The sequence below is a fragment of the Heterocephalus glaber genome, unplaced genomic scaffold (assembly GCF_053883595.1).
Source record: "Heterocephalus glaber isolate CG9 unplaced genomic scaffold, H.glaber_assembly_v1.0 deba00001457, whole genome shotgun sequence".
NCBI lineage: Eukaryota > Metazoa > Chordata > Mammalia > Rodentia > Bathyergidae > Heterocephalus > Heterocephalus glaber.
This window is the reverse complement of record NW_028258305.1, coordinates 5,369,896-5,389,524: the sequence shown is the minus strand read 5'-3', so window position 1 is coordinate 5,389,524 and position 19,629 is coordinate 5,369,896. Positions and strand designations below refer to the sequence as shown.

The window sequence follows — 19,629 nt, the reverse complement described above, 5'->3', positions numbered from 1 at the left end:
GGCTGTGGATGCTGTCATATCCTATATCACTTGCCAAACAGGAGCAGAGAGAAGGCGTATGGGAGAGGCTGGGCTTGTCCTTTCATAATAGTCCTTTCAAGAGAACTCAAGGGCCTTCTATGAACTAACTCAGTCCCTCAGTTAACTAAAGACTTCTCAGTAGGCCCTTGTCATCCACAGATTCCCCCATCTCCCAGCAGCACACCCTGAGGGCCAAGACTTTAATCACAATGAACCCATGGGGACACTCAGGCACATCCAAAACAGAGCAGAGAGATGATTGAATGTTTACGTGATGTACAAGTTAAGCACATGATAGAAGAGGAACAGTAGGCAGAATATCATATAAATATATTTTGAGTCATTGTGATTTTGGAGAAAGTTGCCACTTTCATCAATTAGGGAAGTAAATTTGGAAAGTCTCATGGTGTCTAAGTCTGCCTCGAAGGCATTTGGCTCCTTTCTTAGGCTCACAACATTAAAATAATGCAGACTGCTTTCATAAATCACTAGAGCCATCCTTAAGATGAATGGAGTTAATGTGAGATAAAAAGAAAAACAACCAACAAAAGCCCAGGTGAGACTTGAACCCAGGCTTGGAAAAGTGAAATGTGAATTACGAATGTGTTTCCAGTGCTCACAGTGCTTGTTGGCCACCCCCTTCCTCTATCGTGTGGAGGAATTGATTGGGCAGATTTTGTAAAGTTGTTGTGTTCTTTTAAGCTGGGACAGAGGCCAGCTGCGGACTGGCAGCCAAGAGTGTCAGACGTCTGAGCTGAGAATAGAGTCCTGAGGGTACTCGTGGCATCTTGGGTTCTCTTGGAAAGTAGCAGCCACCAAGATATTAAAGAGAATAGAAGGCAGCCAAGTGGTAAGCTGTTAATGGGCTTGCACCCTTCCTCTCTCCTTGACCTGATATCCGGGACTCTTGGACCCTCTCTTTTTTGAGAAATTAGTGTGGTCCCTATGCTCAAGAAGATTTGAAAACCAATGGAAATTCAGATAATCATTTGATGTTACCAGAATGGTAACCGATGGGTTCTTGATGGAGCTGAGTCTGCTTTCAGCACAAGTCATTACGTTCTCCCCAGCAGCATCTTTGTCCCTCTCTGCCACAATCAAACTTTTGGAAGGAGTTGTCTACACTTGCTGTCTTCAGTGAAATCGCTCTTGGCAGAGTAGTTAATGCCCTTTTGGTTACCAAGCAGATACCTCTCGGTTCTTGTCATACTTGGTCTCTGTAGCACTGGATTTATCCTTTCTTTGGAAAAACTCCCTTCTCTTGACTGCCATCAGCTCTACACTTCTGTGACTTTTCTTCTCATGTGTAACCCCTTCTGCTCTGAGTTTTCAGTTGTTTTCCTCCTGTTTTTTGAACCTGGCACCCTAGGAGCTCTACAAGAGGAAGGAAAGTTGGTTTGCTTACCGTTGTTTGTCCCACTACTTAGTAAAATGTCTGGCATGTAGGAGGTGGTCAATAAACATTTTGGTAGAGATGAATAAATGGAAGTTTTGTTCATACTTATTTAGAATAAATATCCTACATGTATTAAAAAAAGAATTGGAGGTGGCTTACAATGTTAGAATATATCTGAAGATATAATGAAACCTTTAAAAGAGAAAGAAGTAACAGAATATAAATAAAAGTGAAATGCAACAGACACACTGGCTTCCTGGGATGAATTAGTTAATGTAAGTGAACACTCTATAATTTAATGCTGAACTTCCTGGTAAGCAAAGCAAAAGGAGAAATACATCTAGTTAGTTCCCACTGGCAAATAAAAGGAAGCATGCATATTAGATTATAAATAAAAATATTTTATGGTACTAAATGCATGTGTTAAATATATTATTACCTTTATACAGAAGAGACATCAGGCAATATAGTGGACAATGTCTTTATCATGCCTCTCTAAAGTGTTGTTTTTTTGTTTTTGTTTTTGTTTTTGTTTTGGTACCAGGGATCAAACTCAGGTCCTTGTGCTTTCTGGGCAGGTGGCGGAACCACTGAGCTAAATCCCTAGCCCACTAAAGTGTTCTTTTAGACACTTGGATGTTAATAATGAAAGAGGTACATATTCCAAGATGCACCACAGTTATCTTATTAGGGACATGGGTTGGGATTAGACGGAATAAACTTCTTGATACCAAATACCAGATGATGCATTAGTAATGTGAACTCCAACACTGTGACTTTCTTGTTCTCACTGGAAAGCCTAAGTAAATTTTAGTGGAGGCTAAAGAGGGCTGGCTATAGCACACTCAGACATTCTAATTCTGTTTTCCTTTAGAGATCTAAAATTCTAATTTAGAAATAGGTAAATCTGTGTTCTAACAATCAGGGCTCTTGGGAACATGTTAAAGCCCCAAAGGGAGGCCATGCAGGATGTCTGCTTGTGCTTCTCTCTTCTTTCAGATTCAAGTTCATCTCAAGAACCAAGACATTAAAAACCACACTGAAAAAATGAGGTCCAACGAGACAGGAAAAAAGAATAGTTAGATTGTTCTTAACTCTGGAACATCCAGATTAAAAATGGAGTTGAAATGGGAATTGAGAGGCAAGATTTTCAGTGAGGATTTTTGGAGAAAGATGTTAGTATGCTGAGAGCTCCCCAGTACCTTTGCACACAAGGAGGGAAGTAAAGAAGCGTCTCATTCCATTCCCTTCACCATAGAGGAGATTTGATCTGCATCACTTTCGGTCTGGGGTTATAGCAGACTGGTCCAGCCTGGGAAACCCAGAGGGCTGCTGGATGGCCTTGACCGTACTGTGAGGAGTGCAGGAGTGCAGGGCTGAGTAAGTGGGTTTAAGACAAAAGATGCAGGAAGCACACTATGTATGTTGGGTGTGAATTTAGACGCTGTCCCACTGAGTCACTTGGAGAAGGAATAGACCAGCAGAAAGAAGCAAAGGTGATGTTAGATTTCCAGGAAGCCAGAAAGTATAAATAACCAGTAGGATTTAGAAGCATCAACCCTTGTCTGGGCCCACAGGTGACAGATCCCAATGATGATGACGGTGAGGAAGTCTCTAAAGAAGACTGACCTATAATATTGCTCAAGACCTAGAATTTCCTCGTGCTCATCTTCATTTCTCCCTCCTCTTCCTCCGCTGTAGGAAGGGATATGAGAATCAGAAAGTGTAGTCAGTGGGTTAAGGGAGAAGGAAGAGAAGAGAACCACTCCCAGCTGCCCCCCATTTTCTAAAGCCGTCCTGAGCCAGGAGCAAGGAGAGGCTTCAATTCAAAATCCAGTTCAGAGTGTTCATTTTCCATAGGACTTGCACATTTAACTTCAGAAGTAAGACTATATTTCATGACTTCAGTGACCACAGGATTCCTTTTTAGCTCAGAGGGACCAGAAAAGTCAGCAAGGCTGCCAGAGTCTCCTCCAGGGGCAGGGAAGAGCTTGCAGTTCATGTTCAAAGGGATCGTGAAGACCACACAAAGCTCCTGTGTGACCGAATGAGGTGTAACAGGCACACAAGCAAGTCCAAGCCTGCCCCTGCCCTAGAGCTGAGACTTAGAAGGCAGAGAGTCCATTGAGGGCAGGCTTGGGTGCAGAGTGCCTGAGTGAAGGGGCCCTTCCTGGAGCCAGGGACAGGAAGCCCGGCTCACTCTCTGGCACCCGGGAGTCTGGGAGTGAGAGTGACGCAGGTGGACAGGCTCCTGGCAGGAAGGGGCCAGGCAGAGCCAGCACAGCAGTCTGCAGGCCTCTGGGTCCTGCCAAGGTGAACACGAGGGCTACTCCCTCAGATAACACTGCCAGACATGGAGAAAATTTAGCTCAGTGGTGCCCCCTTGGTGCCCTAGGCTCAGGGAAGGAGGGTGAGTTCAGAACTAGAATCAAAAGAAGATGTAATTAGAATCATCTAGTAGATACAAATGAACGTGTCATAGCTACCCTCACACAGCTGAGAGTGCTCAAGCACTTTGGAAGAAAGACACAGATACAAAATAATATTATTATCATCTTAATTATAATTAGAACCTACAAGTCAAGTCTTGAAAGACATTTATAGCACACCCTTACTTGTTTAGGTCAGCTTCCCAGAAAGGGGAAAAAATAGACTAGAACTTTTTTCATTTAGGCAAGAAATAGATAGGTCTATGTGTTAGGACTACTGTGTAGACACCCCTATTTTAAGGATGTCCTCTGGGGCTCAGGTATATTAGAGCACTGGCTAGAATCCAAAATCTCAACATGGTAGAAAATAGGCTTGTTTTTAGCTTAGGAGGGCTTCAGGCCAATTGGAAGCTTCCACCCACTATGAAGTAATGAGACTGGTAAAATAGCTGGTAAATTATCCATGACTCAGAGCTGCTGAGAGATGGGTCTGTAAAGCAGAGCAGAAGGGAAGGATGCTGAACAAATATCCAGGGGACCCCAAAGGCTCTTAGTTAGCCTGAGCTTAGTGTCTTAGTTAGGATCATTCAACCTCACTGATCTTTTGGCTCTCATCTCCCACCCCTCTTACAGGGCAAGAAGCTTCAGATTGGGCAGGACAGGAAATGGTACTTCCTTATTTGGCTGCTTTGCACAGCTCCAGGAAAACTCCAAGAGAGCAGGTCAAATTGATGGTTGCAATCAAGACACTGCTTTGGTGGAATCCAGTTACTCATGCTGCCTCTGTGCTGGCTTTCTGTGAACAATCCAGAAATGGCTGTGATTGGCAGAGCCGCTGAAACCAGAACTTCATAGATAGGATGGAAAGAGTCACACCACCATGTGGTGCAGCTTCATGAAGGACGAGGACAAGTGTTTCATGACAACTTATGAAAAACTGGTTTAAAAAATGTCTGTGTACCTGTATCATAGTTGATGAGGACTTACAATGATGCAGCCAGGAATTACTTCTGTCCCACGTCCTATTCCCAACATTTAGGTTCCCAAGCTCCATTGGCTTCCCAGGAAATTGTCATGCCTGGTACTGCCCCATCTCATACTCAGAATCCTTTTCTTTCTTTACTCTTCAGGGTTTTTTTTGTATAATGTTTGTTATTTGAGATAGGATATCACTATGTAGTCCAGGTTGGCCTTGAACTTGTGGTGATATTCCTGTGTGCTGGGATTACAGGCATGTGCCACTACACCAGGCATGAATCCATTTCTTGATTCCCTTTCCCTTCTCTGTTCAGTTCTTACATTCCAAACTTACCTTGTTAGTCCCATTCTTTGCCTGTTCTAATAATTTAAAAATCAGCAATTATGGGTTCGTGTATTCCTTCTTCCAGATAATACTCTATCTCACTAGGGGCTTCACGGAGGGGTGGTTTCACCTAAAAAGAGGCTGGTAGGCATTTTTGAGGCATTGTCTAGCCCAGTGGGGGAGACAGTGGTATAGGGCATTCTCTTAACCAGGGAAGCACAGAGCTGAGAAGTCTACAAGCAACAGGATCCACCCCCTCTCCATATTGCTCTGGGCTTTGTGGCTCCTCTCCTTATTCAGAGATATGTTTTCCTCTAAGATTCTAATCCCAAGGTTTGTCATGACTCACATTAAAACAAACACATTTTAATTATCCCCCTCTAAGTGCTATTGCAGTTTTCCCCGTTAGCGAAGGAACCTGGAGTCCATTCCAAAAATTTTGGAAAAGGAAATTCCATCTCTGCAATAATCACTGTGTATTTTTTGCCCACAGGAGTAGTTTACTGAAGCAAAGAGCATTATGTTACGCCTTCTGGGTAATTCTATGTAAAACTGTACATTGTCAAGAGAACATGGTCATTCAGAACAAACCGCACAAACTCTTATCTGTTTCTCCACAGGCATTATCCTTGGGTTCAGAGCCAAGTACCAGCTCTTCCTGCTAAAATGTTCTCAATTTGGCCTTCACCAGAAGTGAGGACAGCAGTATAAATGTGTGAATTCTTGTTGCAAACTGGCTAGACCCACATTTTATAAATGTCATTTCTTGGGATCTTGTTTATATGAGAAACTGCATTTCACCAGCAGCACTGAGACTGGCTGATGATATCTTAGCAGGAGGACGCTCTCCTGAGGCCCTTTCCCTATTCTCCTATGCTGCACATACTTCTCTCACAGAAGCCTTTTAAGGACCAGGTTAAACTCTCATGCCACTCTGTAAGTATTAGAAAATGAAAATCAAACTCGTTTTAATTTAACAATGGTGTAAAATGAGTTCAATAGACACTAAAATGTAGAACTGAAAATGCATTATGTTTAAAACACATGTTCTTATATAACAGAATGAGCATCCCCTGAAATTAATGCAATAACTTCCAAAGTAATTTTGATCATACAAAATCAGTATCAGATAAATCTCAAATTAATATTTCTAAGATAAGAGACACTACCCTAAAATGAAAGAAATTGTCTTCTCTCAGAATCATTAGATATATTAATTACTTGGCAGGGTTTTCAATAAAAGAGTGAAGCTTGCAGGTTAGCTAGTCTCTTACAATGTATTAACCTAAGAAAAGATACAGAGAACTGTATTTTATACAATCTTCAACTAGATACTCTACTGTTTTCAAATGAGTTTCATTAAGGTTTATATTCAATACAACTACCATATGTGTGTGTTTAAATAAAATATAGTCTTCCTACTAAATTCAAGGTTTAGAGAAAATGTATGGTGTTTGTATGGCAGACAATGAATAACAAAACAAATTAACTACATGTTCAGTAAAGTTACAGGTAGGGTTGAAAATTATCATTTATTGTTGAAATTATGGTAAGTTGTCTTTTGCTCAGAATCTAAAGTACTAAAAATATCAAATAAGAGAAGTGCTTTGGAAACATTCCACTTTTATGGGTCTTTTGATGTAACTTATAATTAAGTTGATAAAGAGGTGTATGTAACTAACAAAATCTTCTGGGCTGCCTCTTAATTGCCATGTAGATTCACTCCAGGATGTTAGCCAACAATAGTGATTATTATTCCCCAGTGTTCCTTCTCCAATGAATCCCAACTGTCACTCTATAACTTAACTGGACTAGAGATGTGAAAGGACCATGTGCAGGATAGTTACCATAGAAACACCTGTCACCATTCTGTTATCCAGGTGCAGCTACCACTTGAGCAAATGTAAGCAGAGAATATACGTGGACACTAAGCACAAGTGTTACTATTAGCAGAAACAACAGCAAACACCTTTCAGCAAGTGTTACACAGTCTGCTTCAGGAGCTGGTTAGAAGACCTGGTACTCATCCATCTTGAACCCAGAATTCCCATGCTTATGCTACCTATGTCTCCAATCACAAAGACGCACCAGTCTACCATGACCCTCTGACCAATTACAAATTTCCTCACTCTTTCTCATGACTGCCCACTCCAGATGTAAGAGAAGCAGCTCTCCCCAGATCTGGGCCAAATTAGAGAATCTAGGAAGGAAACATTCAATTCTCTTCCCAGTTTGTCAGGTCTTTGGGAGCTTGCCAGGAGGAAAGATGGTGCTGTGGGGAACTGCAAAACCACGTGTCAGCTGCCTGGATGAGGCAGGCCATACAAATTTCCGAGTGGTGCTTTTTGCTAAGATTCAAGTAGGGTGGCAGGAATGCACATCCCCCATGTGGTAGAAGCCAGCATGCCCTTTCCCACAATATCTTGGGGACTCGGAAGGAACTTATTCATCTTCTAGTACCTCTTGTTCAGATTTTTTGCTGCCTCTGTGCTCTTGAGCTAACCCTGTGTCTTTCCTGTAGGACTTCTCTGTACTCCACATTGTTTTGTCTCATGTTGGATGCGACCCTAATTCTTTCATTTTCTCCAAACCACCACCCCCAGGCTGGAGTGTGCAGCAGCATTTGGACCCAGGCAGTGGCTACAGCACAGCACAGAGACAAGAATTTGTCTAGCCAAGAATTTGAACGACTATAGAAATGCACTGTCCTGGACTGGGGGTGTAGCTCAGTGGCAGAGCACTTGCCTAGCCTGTGCAAAGCCCCAGATTCCACCCCCAGCACCACAAAAAAAGAAAGGAAGGAAAAGGAAAGAAGTGCACTAATGTAAATAGACTTAATCACATGAGACTATTTAAATTTAATACATTTTCATTAAATTGAATTAAATATGATTTAAAATTTATTTAAGCTCTGTCCAACTAGCCACATTTTAAGTGCTTATGGCAACTGCATTGGACAGTGTGGAAATAGAACATTTTCAGACGAGACTGGATGCGCTCAGGGTGGTATGGCCGTAGACTGAAATAGAACATTTTCACCACCACAAGAAGTTCTATTGGGCAGTGTTGCTATAGAAGAAAGAGAGAAATATCATCATTGGTTACTGGCAATATTAGGATTTATTCTTCTTCTTTCAAGCAAGAGTCTCTTGGAGTTGGGGACTCTTCCAGCCCTCTAGGGTGATCTGTGTGCTGCAGTTCCTCCCTTGTCTGAGATCCTGCAGCTGTTTACCAGGCAATTGTCATGGGTAAAACATCTAGTACACTGACACACCTGGCACGTGCTAGCCAGTCAATCAATGTTGCTTCCCTCTCCCTGTGACTGCCTCCAGGTCCCCATACACACTGACAGTCCCTCTGCCTTATGGAACTTAGTTATAGAGACTTGTGTCACCTCCTTGATAGTGAGCCATAACTAATACCTCCACATCACACAGGAGGAACTTCTTGCTTCCTCAGCTCAGTAAGTGTCTGCTTTGATCCAGTGGAAAGCCCAACAGAGACAGATGACCACCCTTCATGCCTTTTAGAGAAGTCAGGGAAAGAAATCGATCACATTCACAGGCAGAACAAAGAGAGGCTGTCCTCTAGGCTAACCCAGTTCTCTGCATGCAGGTGTATGAGTCTTGGACAGTGCTTGTGTGGGGCCTCATGAGCCACCTGAGAGCTCACAGCAACTCTTTACTCGGAAGAACAGCTGGGCCCTTTTGTCACCTTGACCTTTGGCATCTGAGTGCCCTCTACAGTGGCCAGGAACCTACATGCAGTAATATTACAGAGCTCCTCCGTAGTAAAGGGCAGAAGTGGCAGGAGAAGGGAAGAAGAAAAGGAGGTAGGAAACCAAAACATTCAATATTAGTCCCTCAAGTCAAGACATCTGTGTTTGGGCTTTTGAGCAAGAAAAGGAAAGCATGATGTTGCTAATTCTTAAACTTAGTTAAGTCACACAACTATTTGATAATTTGAAGCTAGCTATAAACCAGACTGTCTCCCCAGGAAAAAAATAAAATGCATGTCCATACCAAAACGTACAAACGTCTTAAAAGGTTCATGGATCTACTTAGCTGAGAGGTTACTGTTTGGCTCACAGTTCCAGTCACTGTGGTTTCTTAAAGTTTTATGAGAGAACATTATCAGGCTTAAAGGAGTTCTCCAGGGCCCTAAGGCTGGTAAGGGTTAGCACTTAGCAGAAGCCCATCACAAATAGCCTACAGAATGTGGGCTCCATTTTGTTTCTGGGGATGTGAGGAATGCCTTCTCAGGTTTATATCTTAGGGTGGAAGGCAGCCATATCACCAAGATAATACCTGAAGCTTCAAAAATCACCCAGGAGTGAAAATTACTCAGATTTTAAAACAGGGAAATTAAAATGCATGAAAAAGGAGACTAGATAGAGCTCAGCTACCCAAACTTACAAATGAGAAAATAAAATTCCTAACTTGAAATCTCCACGAGGAGGAGACAGCTTTGCTGTTTTATGAGAGTGCAAGATTATTGAATGGTTGATGAGAGGCTTCCTGAGGGTTCTTGGCTCAGGAGCAGGGAGAGAAAGAAGCATGAGGTGACTGAGATACCATGGAGCAGGCTGCAAATGTGGTAACTGTGCTATTGTGACTTGCACTGTGTCACCTGGGGCTGCCATCGGTGACATTTTTAGCTTTTCCTGCTTTGTCCAGAGCTGGGGCAGCTGGTGCTCACAGTTTCATAGACTCCCTGTCCCCTTAAATCAGTGGTTCTCATCCCTGGCTGCACATTAAAGCCAATTGAATATTTAAAAATATTGCTGCCTGGACACTGACATTTGTGTCTGGAGTGGGACCCAGGAATGCTGGCAATAAAAGCTCCCCAAGTCATTCTAATACACAGCTAAGTCTGAGAGCCCTTCCTTCTAGGTGTTGATATCCTGGGGATCTGTAGCGAATTTAGATACTTAATCATCAGAGCCAAGCTAAAAGGGCTGTTCTTTTAACAAACACGATAGCCTTAGACATAGGAAAAATGTTGACTAGAAAAGAAAGTTGACTAGCAAAATGGGTTTGTGGGTCTGATGTTGTCCTCCTTTCCACTGTTAAATAACAGCCTGATCTGCTTCAGTAATGAAACTGAACTTCTATTAAATACTTAATAAGAGGAGAGTTTTCAGAGAGAATTAATCAAGAATGAGCTTCATATTATTCCAATTAGGTATGGGTTAAATAATGTACCACATAAAAATTCAAACCAAACAGAGATAAAGGACACTGTGGGTCTCCTAAGGCCATCCCAAGGGGTTGCTAACAGCACAAAAGTCAGCATTGTCCGCCCATACACATTGTTTGGCAATAAAACCTAGCAATACCACTTTGATGGGGTTTACTACTATTCCAGTGAGGTCTAAGTTAAATGTTGCCTTTCCTCCCACTAGACTATTCTAGTTTTTTAGGAATCAGATAAGAGGGTTAAGGGTGATCCTGGGGACCACTGGCAACACACTCAGAGCAATCAGTGACATAGATTTCTGCTTTTGAGTTTCTTAGAAGCATGCTCCACAAGGGATCAAGAACAAGCAGTGTGATCCCAGAAAACAATGGAAGGAGACAAGGACAAAAAGAAGGCAGGAAAGGCTATGTTATCAGTTACCACTGGAGGATTAATCCCACTGAGTAGGCCCCATGCAGTCACCCTGAGATGTGAGGAAGCTGGTGTTTGTGTGTGTGTGTGTGTGTGTGTGTGTGTGTTGTTTTTGAGATAGGGTCTTGCTGTGTAGTTCAGGCTGGCCTTGAACTCACCATGTAGCCCAGGCTGGTCTTGAATTTGCAGTGATCCTCCTGCCTCAGCCTCCCAACTGCTGGGATCATAGGTGTGCGTCAGCACTCCTGACTGATGTGTTTGTCTACCTAGAGTCCCTGTAGTATTCAATGAGGGCTGCTTCCAGAGCACCAGCTTTGTTTTTCTGACTCCCAGGCCTGATATGGTCCCCTAGCCAGATAAAGAGTATAGAAGTGAGAGAGGAAATTTACAGGCAGGGCAGTGACCATGTCTGCCACAAGAGGTGAATCCATCCATTCACCCACCCATTCTACCGATCCATCCATCCATATTCATCCATCCATCCATGCATCCACCCATCTATCCATCCATCCATCCATCCATCCGTCTGAATAATTAACAAACGGCAGTTCCTTTTTTGTTTTGTTTTTCAAATTGATTTTATTGGTACATTTTAGGTATACAATATAATGACATTCATCATTGGAAATTTGCACCTTTACATAATCTCTCTTGGTTCTTATTTTTTTCCCCTTCCCCTGCCCTCCCTTCAACCCCTCCATCCCTCCCTATTTACAAAGACTTTGTTTCCATTTTTCATTTTCTCATATTAATTCCATTCCCTTCTTTCATTTCCCCTGCCCCTCCCACTTCCCCTTCCCTTTTGCCCTTTTTCTTCCTATTTCATATTATCTATTATACCTTTTAGTCCTTATCTACATTTTCAGTTTCTCACACTAGATAAACTATTCAGTATTTACATGTGTGTCGTATTTATTTCACTTAAGACTATCGCCTCAATGTGCATCCACTTAGCTATAAATGTCTCTAATCTCTCATTTTTGATGGCTGAGTAGTACTCCATTTTATTAAAAAAAACCACATTTTCTTTATCCAGTCTCCAACTGATGGACACTTGGGCTGCTTCCAAGTTTTTTCCTATTACAAACTGTGCTGCTATGAACATGGGTGCACATATATCACAGTGGTATGATTCTTTTAATTCTTTGGGGAAGATTCCCAGCAGTGGAATAGCTAGGTCAAATGGGACTTCCAGTCTTAGTTCTTTGAGGTATCTCCATACTGATTTCCACAGTGGTTACACCAGTCGACACCCCCACCAGCAGTGGAGCAGGGTTCCTCTTTCCCCACAGCCCCACCAGCATTTGTTATTGGTTGATTTCATGATAGCAGCCATTCTTTCTGGAGTGAGGTGGAATCTCAGTGTTGTTTTCGTTTGCATCTCTCGAATGACCAGTGATGTTGAACATTTTTTCATATGTTTATTTGCCATTTCTTCTTTTTTTTTTCTAAGTTCTTTTATTGGTACATTTTAGGTATACAATTTGTTTACATTTATCATTGGGTGTTTGTACCTGTACATGATGTATCTTGGTTCTTATTTTTTCCCCATTACCTGTGCGCCTTTCACCCCCTCCTCTCTTCCCTATTTACACACACATCATTTCCTTTTTTTTTTTCTTTTCTCATAGATTTCCCCTTCTCCTTCCCATCCCTTCAACCCTTCATCTTTGGGCCTTTTTTCCTATTTCGAATTATCAGTTATTCATTTTAATCATTTTAAGCCTTGTTTACACTATCAGTTTCTCACACTAGTGAAACTATTCGGTATTTACACATGTGTGTCCTATTTATTTCACTTAAGAATATGCCCTCTATATGCATCCATTTAGCTATAAAATGACTCTAGTTTTTCGTTCTTTATGGCTGAGTAGTATTCCATTTTATAAAAAAACCACATTTGCTTTATCCAGTTTCCAAATGATGGGCACTTGGGCTGCTTCCAAGCTTTAGCTATTACAAACTGTGCCGCTATGAACATGGGTGCACATATATCGCTGTGGTATGATTCTTTTAATTCTTTGGGGAAGATACTCAGTAGGGTCATAGCTGGGTCAAATGGGACCTGTAGTCCTAGTTCTTTGAGGTATCTCCATACTGATTTCCACAGTGGTCGCACCAGTCTACACTCCCACCAGCAATGGAGAAGGGTTCCTTTCTCCCCACACTCCCGCCAGCATTTTTTATTGGTCGATTTCTTTATAGAAGCCATTCTTTCTAGGGTTAGGTGGAATCTCAGCTTTGTTTTCATCTGCATCTCTCGAATGACCAGTGATGTTGAACATTTTTTCATATATTTGTTTACTGCTTTTACTTCTTTGTCTGAGAAATGTCTGTTCATGTCAGATGCCCATTTTTGAATTGGGTCTTTGAATTTGGGGGGTCTGATATTTTTCAATTCTTTGTATATTGTAGATAATAGTCCTTTGTCTGAGGTACAGGTGCTAAAAATTTTTTCCCACATTGTAGGTTGTCTATTAGCTCTGTTGGTGGTTTCTCTTGCAGTGCAGAAGCTTTTTAATAAAATGAGATCACAGTTGTTGATTCTTTCTGCTAGTTCACAGGCAATTGAGGTTTTGTTCATAAAATCTTTTCCTACACCAATGTCTTCAAGAGTTCTACCTAACCTCTGTTCGAGCTGGTTCAGTGTTTCTGTTTTAATATTTAGATCTTTAATCCACTTTGATCTTAGTTGAGTGCATGATGAGAGATACAGGTCTAGTTTTAATCTTTGGCAAGTTGAAACCCAGTTTTTCCAGCACCATTTATTAAAGAGGCTATCTTTCCTCCAGTGAGGGTAGTTGGCTCCTTTATCGAAGATGAGATGACTGAGTGTGTCTGGCATTGTTTCTGCATCTTCTAATCTGTTCCACTGGTCCTCAGGTCTGTTTCTTTGCCAGTATCATGCTGTTTTTATCCCATTAGCTTGGTAGTATAGTTTCAAGTTGGGGCTTGTGATACCCCCTGCAATGTCTCTGTTGCCTAGAATTGCTTTTGCTATTCTAGGTCTCTTCTTGTTCCAAATGAATTTTTGGATTTTTTTCTCAAGGTCTGTGAAGTATGTTTCTGGGATTTCAACTGGGATTGCACTGAATCTAGATAGCAGTTTTGGAAGTATGGCCATTTTCACTATGTTGATCCTTCCTACCCAGGAGCAAGGGATGTCTTTCCATTTTCTGATATCATCTTCAATCTCTCTTCTCAGAGTTTTCAGAGAAGTTTTCAGAGAAGAGGTCTTTGATTTCATTTGTTAGGTTCATTCCTAGATATTTCAGCTTTTTGGATGCTATTGTGAAAGGAATTGTTTGCCCTATTTTTCTCTTAGTGAGTCTGTTGTTCATGTAGAAGAAAGCTATTGATTTTTGTGTGTTGACCTTGTATCCAGCTACTTTACTGAATTTGGTTATTAAGTCTAGGAGACTTTTGGTGGAGTTCTTGAGGTCTTCTACATAGAGTATCATATCATCTGTAAATAATGACAATTTGACTTCATTTCCTATCTTTATTCCTTTTACTTCTTTCTCTTGCCTAATTGCCCAGGCTAATGTTTCCAAAACTACATAGAACGGGAGTGGTGATAGTGGACATCCTTGTCTTGTTCCTGATTTTAGTTTGAAGGATTTCAGTTTTTGACCATTTAGTATGATATTGGCTGTTGCTTTTTCATAGATGGCTTTTATCAGATTGAGGTAGAGACCATCTACTCTGATTTTTTGTAGGGTTTTTATCGTAAATGCATGTTGGATTTTGTCAAGTACTTTTTCTGCATGTACTGTGATAATTATATGGTTTTTGTCCTTGGCTTTATTGATATAGTGTATTACATTTATTGATTTCTGTATGGTGAACCATCCCTGTGTCTCTGGGATGAATCCCACTTGGTCAGGGTGTATGATCTTCTGCATTCTATTTACTAATGTCTTATGAAGGAGTTTTGCATCTATGTTCATTAGTGAGATTGGCCTATAGTTCTCTTTTTCAGTTGGGTCTTTCTCTGCTTTGGAGAGCAAGCTGATGCTTGCTTCCAGGAATGAATTTGGGAGTATTGCTTTCCTTTCAATTTCACTGAAGTGTTTAAACAGTAGAGGCAATAAGTCCTCTCTAAATGTCTTGTAGAATTTAGTGGTGAAGCCATCAGGACTTGGGTTTTTCTTAGTTGATAAGTTTTTAATTACATTTTCAATTTCATTGATTGGTATTGCATTTAGAATTTTTAGGTCTTCTTCATTCTACTTTGGTAAATCATATGTATCTAGGAATCTCTCCATTTCTTCTGTGTTTTCCATGTTACTGATGTATAGGATCTTGAAGTAGGTACTGATGATCCTCTGGATTTCTGCTTGGTCCATTGTAATTTCATCCTTTTCATTCCTAGTTGTGGTACCACTGCTCCCAGCTCTGAGGAAGGGGCTTCCAGGCTGCTGTACCACTGCTCCCAGCTCAGAGGAATGGGCTTCTGGGCCACTGTACCACCACTCCCAGTACAGAGGAGGTGAGTTGCATGGGCACCAACTACACACACACACACACACCCCACAGCCCCACCCCCACCCCGGTTGAAATGAGCAGACACATAAACAAGTCTGAAAACCAGACTTTCAGAACATCTACAGCAACCCCAAAGGGAAAAGAGAAGGAACACTCTGATACTCAATCACCTGGACTCCCTGAACTGGTAACAAAAGAAGATCTGGAAATAATGAAATCAGAAATAATTTCTCAGATAACAGCGGAGTTTGTGCCCATAGTACAAGACATGATTAATAAATCTAGAGAGGAGCTGAAGAACATGATGGAATCCAAATATAGGAAACAAATGGAATGCATAAAACAGAAGCAAACAGATTTCCAGGAGATTAAAAAGTCCACTGAAAGTCTACACAGCAGAATGAGCCAATGTGAGGACAGAATTTCAGATATAGAATATAAAATTGCAATTAGTGACCAGGAAAAGAAAAACTGCTTCAAAATTGTAAGGGATCATGAGAAATCAATCCAGCTGCTGCTAGACGATGCAAAGAATAATAATATAAGACTGATTGGAGTCAATGAAGAAACAGAAGAGAGTGCAGATGTCATTAAAAAACTGTTCACAGAAGTAATGGCAGAAAACTTCCCAAGCAGGGGAAAAGAACATGACATACAGATAAGTGATTCATATAGAACTCCAACTAGCCTTGATCATTCCTAATTGTATGGAATTGGGCCTTTTCTTTCCTTTTTCTGATAATGTTGGCTAAGGGTTCATCAATTTTGTTTATTGTTTTGAAGAACCAACTCTTGGCTTTATTAATTTTTTGTATTGTTCTCTTAGTCTCTATTGCATTGACTTCTGCTCTAATCTTTATAATTTGCTCTCCTATATGAGCTTTGGGTTTGTCCTGCTCTTCTTTTTCTAGAAGCTTGAGGTTCAGCATCAGGTTGTTTAGTTGGGCTTGCTCTGTGTTCCTAACATGAGTATTCACTGCTATGAATTTCCCTTATGAGACTGCTTTCACTGTGTCCCATAGATTCCAATATGTTGTATTGGCATTGTCATTTAATTGTAGGAACTGTCTGATTTCTTGTTTAATTTCCTCTGTGACCCATTGGTTATTCAGAAGTGTGTTGTTCAATTTCCATGTGTTAATGAAATTCTTGCGGTTCCTTTTGCTATTGATCTCCAATTTCATTCCACTATAGTCTGATAATATACAGGGGAAAACTTCAATTCCTTTGCACTCAAACATATTCTATGAGTGAGTATGTGGTCTATATTGGAGAATGACCCATGTGCATCTGAAAAGAATGTGTATTCTGATTTTGTGGGGTGGAATACTGTGTAAACATCTGTGAAAGTCATTTGTTCAAGAGTTTGATTGAGTTCTAGTATTTTGTTGCTTATTTTTTGTCTAGTTGATCTATCTATTTGTGACAGTGGGTTATTGTGGTCCCCCACTACTACTGTATTAGTGCTTATTTGATATCTCATGTCTGTTAATATTTGTTTTATATAGTTGGGTGCACTAATATTTGGTGCATATATGTTTATGATTGTCATCTCTTTCTCTTAGATTGTCCTCTTTACAAAATTGTAGTGTCCTTCTTTGTTTCTCTTAATCAATGTTGATTTGAAATCCACTTGATCTGCAAAGAGCATAGCTACTCATGCTTTATTTGTGTGTTCCTGTTGCATGGAGTATTGTTTAATACCTTTTAACTTTCAGTCTATGAGTTTCTTTTGGAATTAAGTGTGTTTCTTGTATGCAGCATATTGTTGTATTTTGCTTCTTGACCCATTCTGCCAGTCTATTTCTTTTGATTGGTGAATTGAGACCATTCACATTGATGGCTATAACTGATTCATATTGACTTATCATTGTCATGACTTTTTCTTTTTGTTGGATTCTCCCTCTTTGCATTTAATTTCTTGTCCTCCTGATGGATTCATTCTGCTGGGCTTCCTGGGGTTGTGATCCTCATTGTCTTTTCCTAGGATATTGTCTAAAATTTTTTGGTGTGCTGGTTTGGTATTCATGAAATTCCTAAGGTGTTCTTTGTCATTATTTCTCCATCAAATTTGAAAGATAGTTTTGCAGGGTACATCAATCTGGATTGGAGCCTGATTTCCTTTAGGGCTTGGAATACATTACTCCAAGCTCTTCTTGCCTTGAGTGTTTGCATTGAGAAGTCTGCTGTGATTCTGATGGGCTTTCCTTTGTATGTGATTTGTTTCTTTTCTCTAACTGCTTGTAGAATTTTGTTCTTCTGTTGGTTTCTGGAATCTTAACTATTATATACCTATGTGTAGATTTTTTTTTGATCAAGGCTATTTGGAGTTCTATATGCCTCACTTATCTGTATGTCAAGTTCTTTTCCCCTGCTTGCAAAGTTTTCTGCCATCACTTCTGTGAACAGCTTTTTTATGTCATTTGTACTGTCTCCTGTTTCTTCATTGACTCTGATCAGTCTTATGTTATTCTTCTTTGCATTGTCTAGCAGCTGCTGGATTGATTTCTCATGGTCCCTTACTATTTAAAAAAATATTTTCTTTTTCTGGTCACTAATTGCAATCTTATCTTCTATATCTGAAACTCTGTCCTCACATTGGCTCATTCTGCTGCATAAACTTTCAATGGACTTTTTAATCTCCTGGAAATCTGTTCACTTCTGTTTTATAGATTCCATTTGTTTCCTATGTTGGGGATTCCATCATATTTCTCAGCTCCTCTATTATTTATCTGTGTCCTGTTTAGATTTATTAATCATGTCTTGCACTATGGGCACAATCTCTGCTGTTATCTGAAAAGTTATTTCTGATTGCCTTTTCTTCTGGATCTTCTTTCATTGCCTGTTCAGGGAGCCCAGGTGGTTGAGTATCAGATTGTTCTATCTCGTTTCACTTTGGGGTTGCTTTACGTGTTCTGGAAATCTGGTTTTGAGACTTGTTTACTTTTCTTCTCATTTCAGGGGGGAGGGGTGTTGCTGGCTCCCATGCAGCTCACCTCCTAGGTGCTGGGGGCAGCTCTGCTCCTTGGCTCTGGGGGCAGTGGTATGGCAGCCAGGAAGGCTCACCTCTTCGGCACTGGGGGCGGCTCTCCAAATGGTAGTTTTATACAACTCAAATTGAGGGCTAGTCACATGCCTGCATAGACTCTTTCAGTTTCTGTACAGTGGCCTTACAGAGAAGAACCAGGACTATACACATTCTGTCATGCTTCTTTTTATCTGCCTGTGAATTTCCCAAACTACCCAATCTTTCAATCTAGGAGGGAATGTTTTATCTGACACTCCAAGCATTTCTTGTCCTTAACTCTACCTCATTTTGTCCCCGACTCCCACTCTTACACTCAAAACTCAATTACAGGTCAGCAAGTAGGATCCTATTGGGTCTGGCTTATTAGATATAAATGGAGAAAAGTCACTTGAAAATGGTATGATTCACTGACACCAAAGGAGATGAGAATCATCTGACCCAGTCAGGGCTGGATATGCTGACATTTTGTCATTATTAAGCACTTTGCTATATTCTCCAGACCCAGCCAAAAGCATGTATCCATTAACAGGTGTCCTGTTCTTATTTCTTTTTCTTTTCTTTTTCTTTTCTTTTTTTTCTTTTTTTTTTTTTTTTTTTTTGGTACCAGGGATTGAACTCGGGTCCTTCCGCTTGCAAGGCAGGCAGCAGAACCACTGAGCTAAATCCCCAGCCCCTGTTCTTATTTCTAATCATCAGAGACATTCTCACTAGTGAGAAGCTAGAGTTGAGACAATCTAGTGTGGTATGGTTTGAATGTTTGGCCTCTCCCAAACTCATGTTGCCATTTTAACTGTCATTGTAACTGTATTAAGAAGTGAGACCTTTAAGACCTGAATAGGCCACCAGGCTCTGGCCTTATGAATGGTTTAATGTTGCTGTCATAGCAGTGGGTTAGCAATTGTGGGAGTGGTTTCCTCTTAAAAATATGAGTTCATCTTCCTTATATCTCTTGTTCCCTCTTTTTGCCCTTCCACCATGAAATGACACATCAAGAAGATGCTCACTAGGCCAGGCACAGTGGTATGTAATCCCAGCTCCTCAGGAGGCTGAGGAGGAGAATCATAGGTTTGAGGCTAGCCTGGGAAACTTGTCAAGGCTCTGTCTAAAATAACATAAAGTAAAATAAAAGGCCTGAGGGTCTCAAAATAAAATAATGAAAAGGGCTTGTCATGTAGCTTAGTGGTAAAATAATCCTGGGCTCAATTCTCCATACAGAAAAAGAAGAAAGAGGAGGAAGACAAGAAGAGAGAGGGAAAAAGAGAGGGAGAACAAGAAGAAAGAGACTCACCAGATGCTGATGCCTTGATCATGGACTTCCAAACCTCTAGAACTGAGAAATAAATCTTCGTTCATT

At 40.8% G+C, this 19,629-nt stretch overlaps 1 long non-coding RNA gene across 1 annotated transcript; it reads left to right on the top strand.

Annotated features, from left to right (window-relative positions):
* Positions 1-733: 733 nt before the first annotated feature.
* On the top strand, positions 734-19,629 carry LOC147826923 (uncharacterized). Its single transcript, XR_015453077.1, has 3 exons — positions 734-871; positions 15,135-15,251; positions 19,491-19,629. It is a non-coding gene; the product is annotated as an uncharacterized LOC147826923 (long non-coding RNA).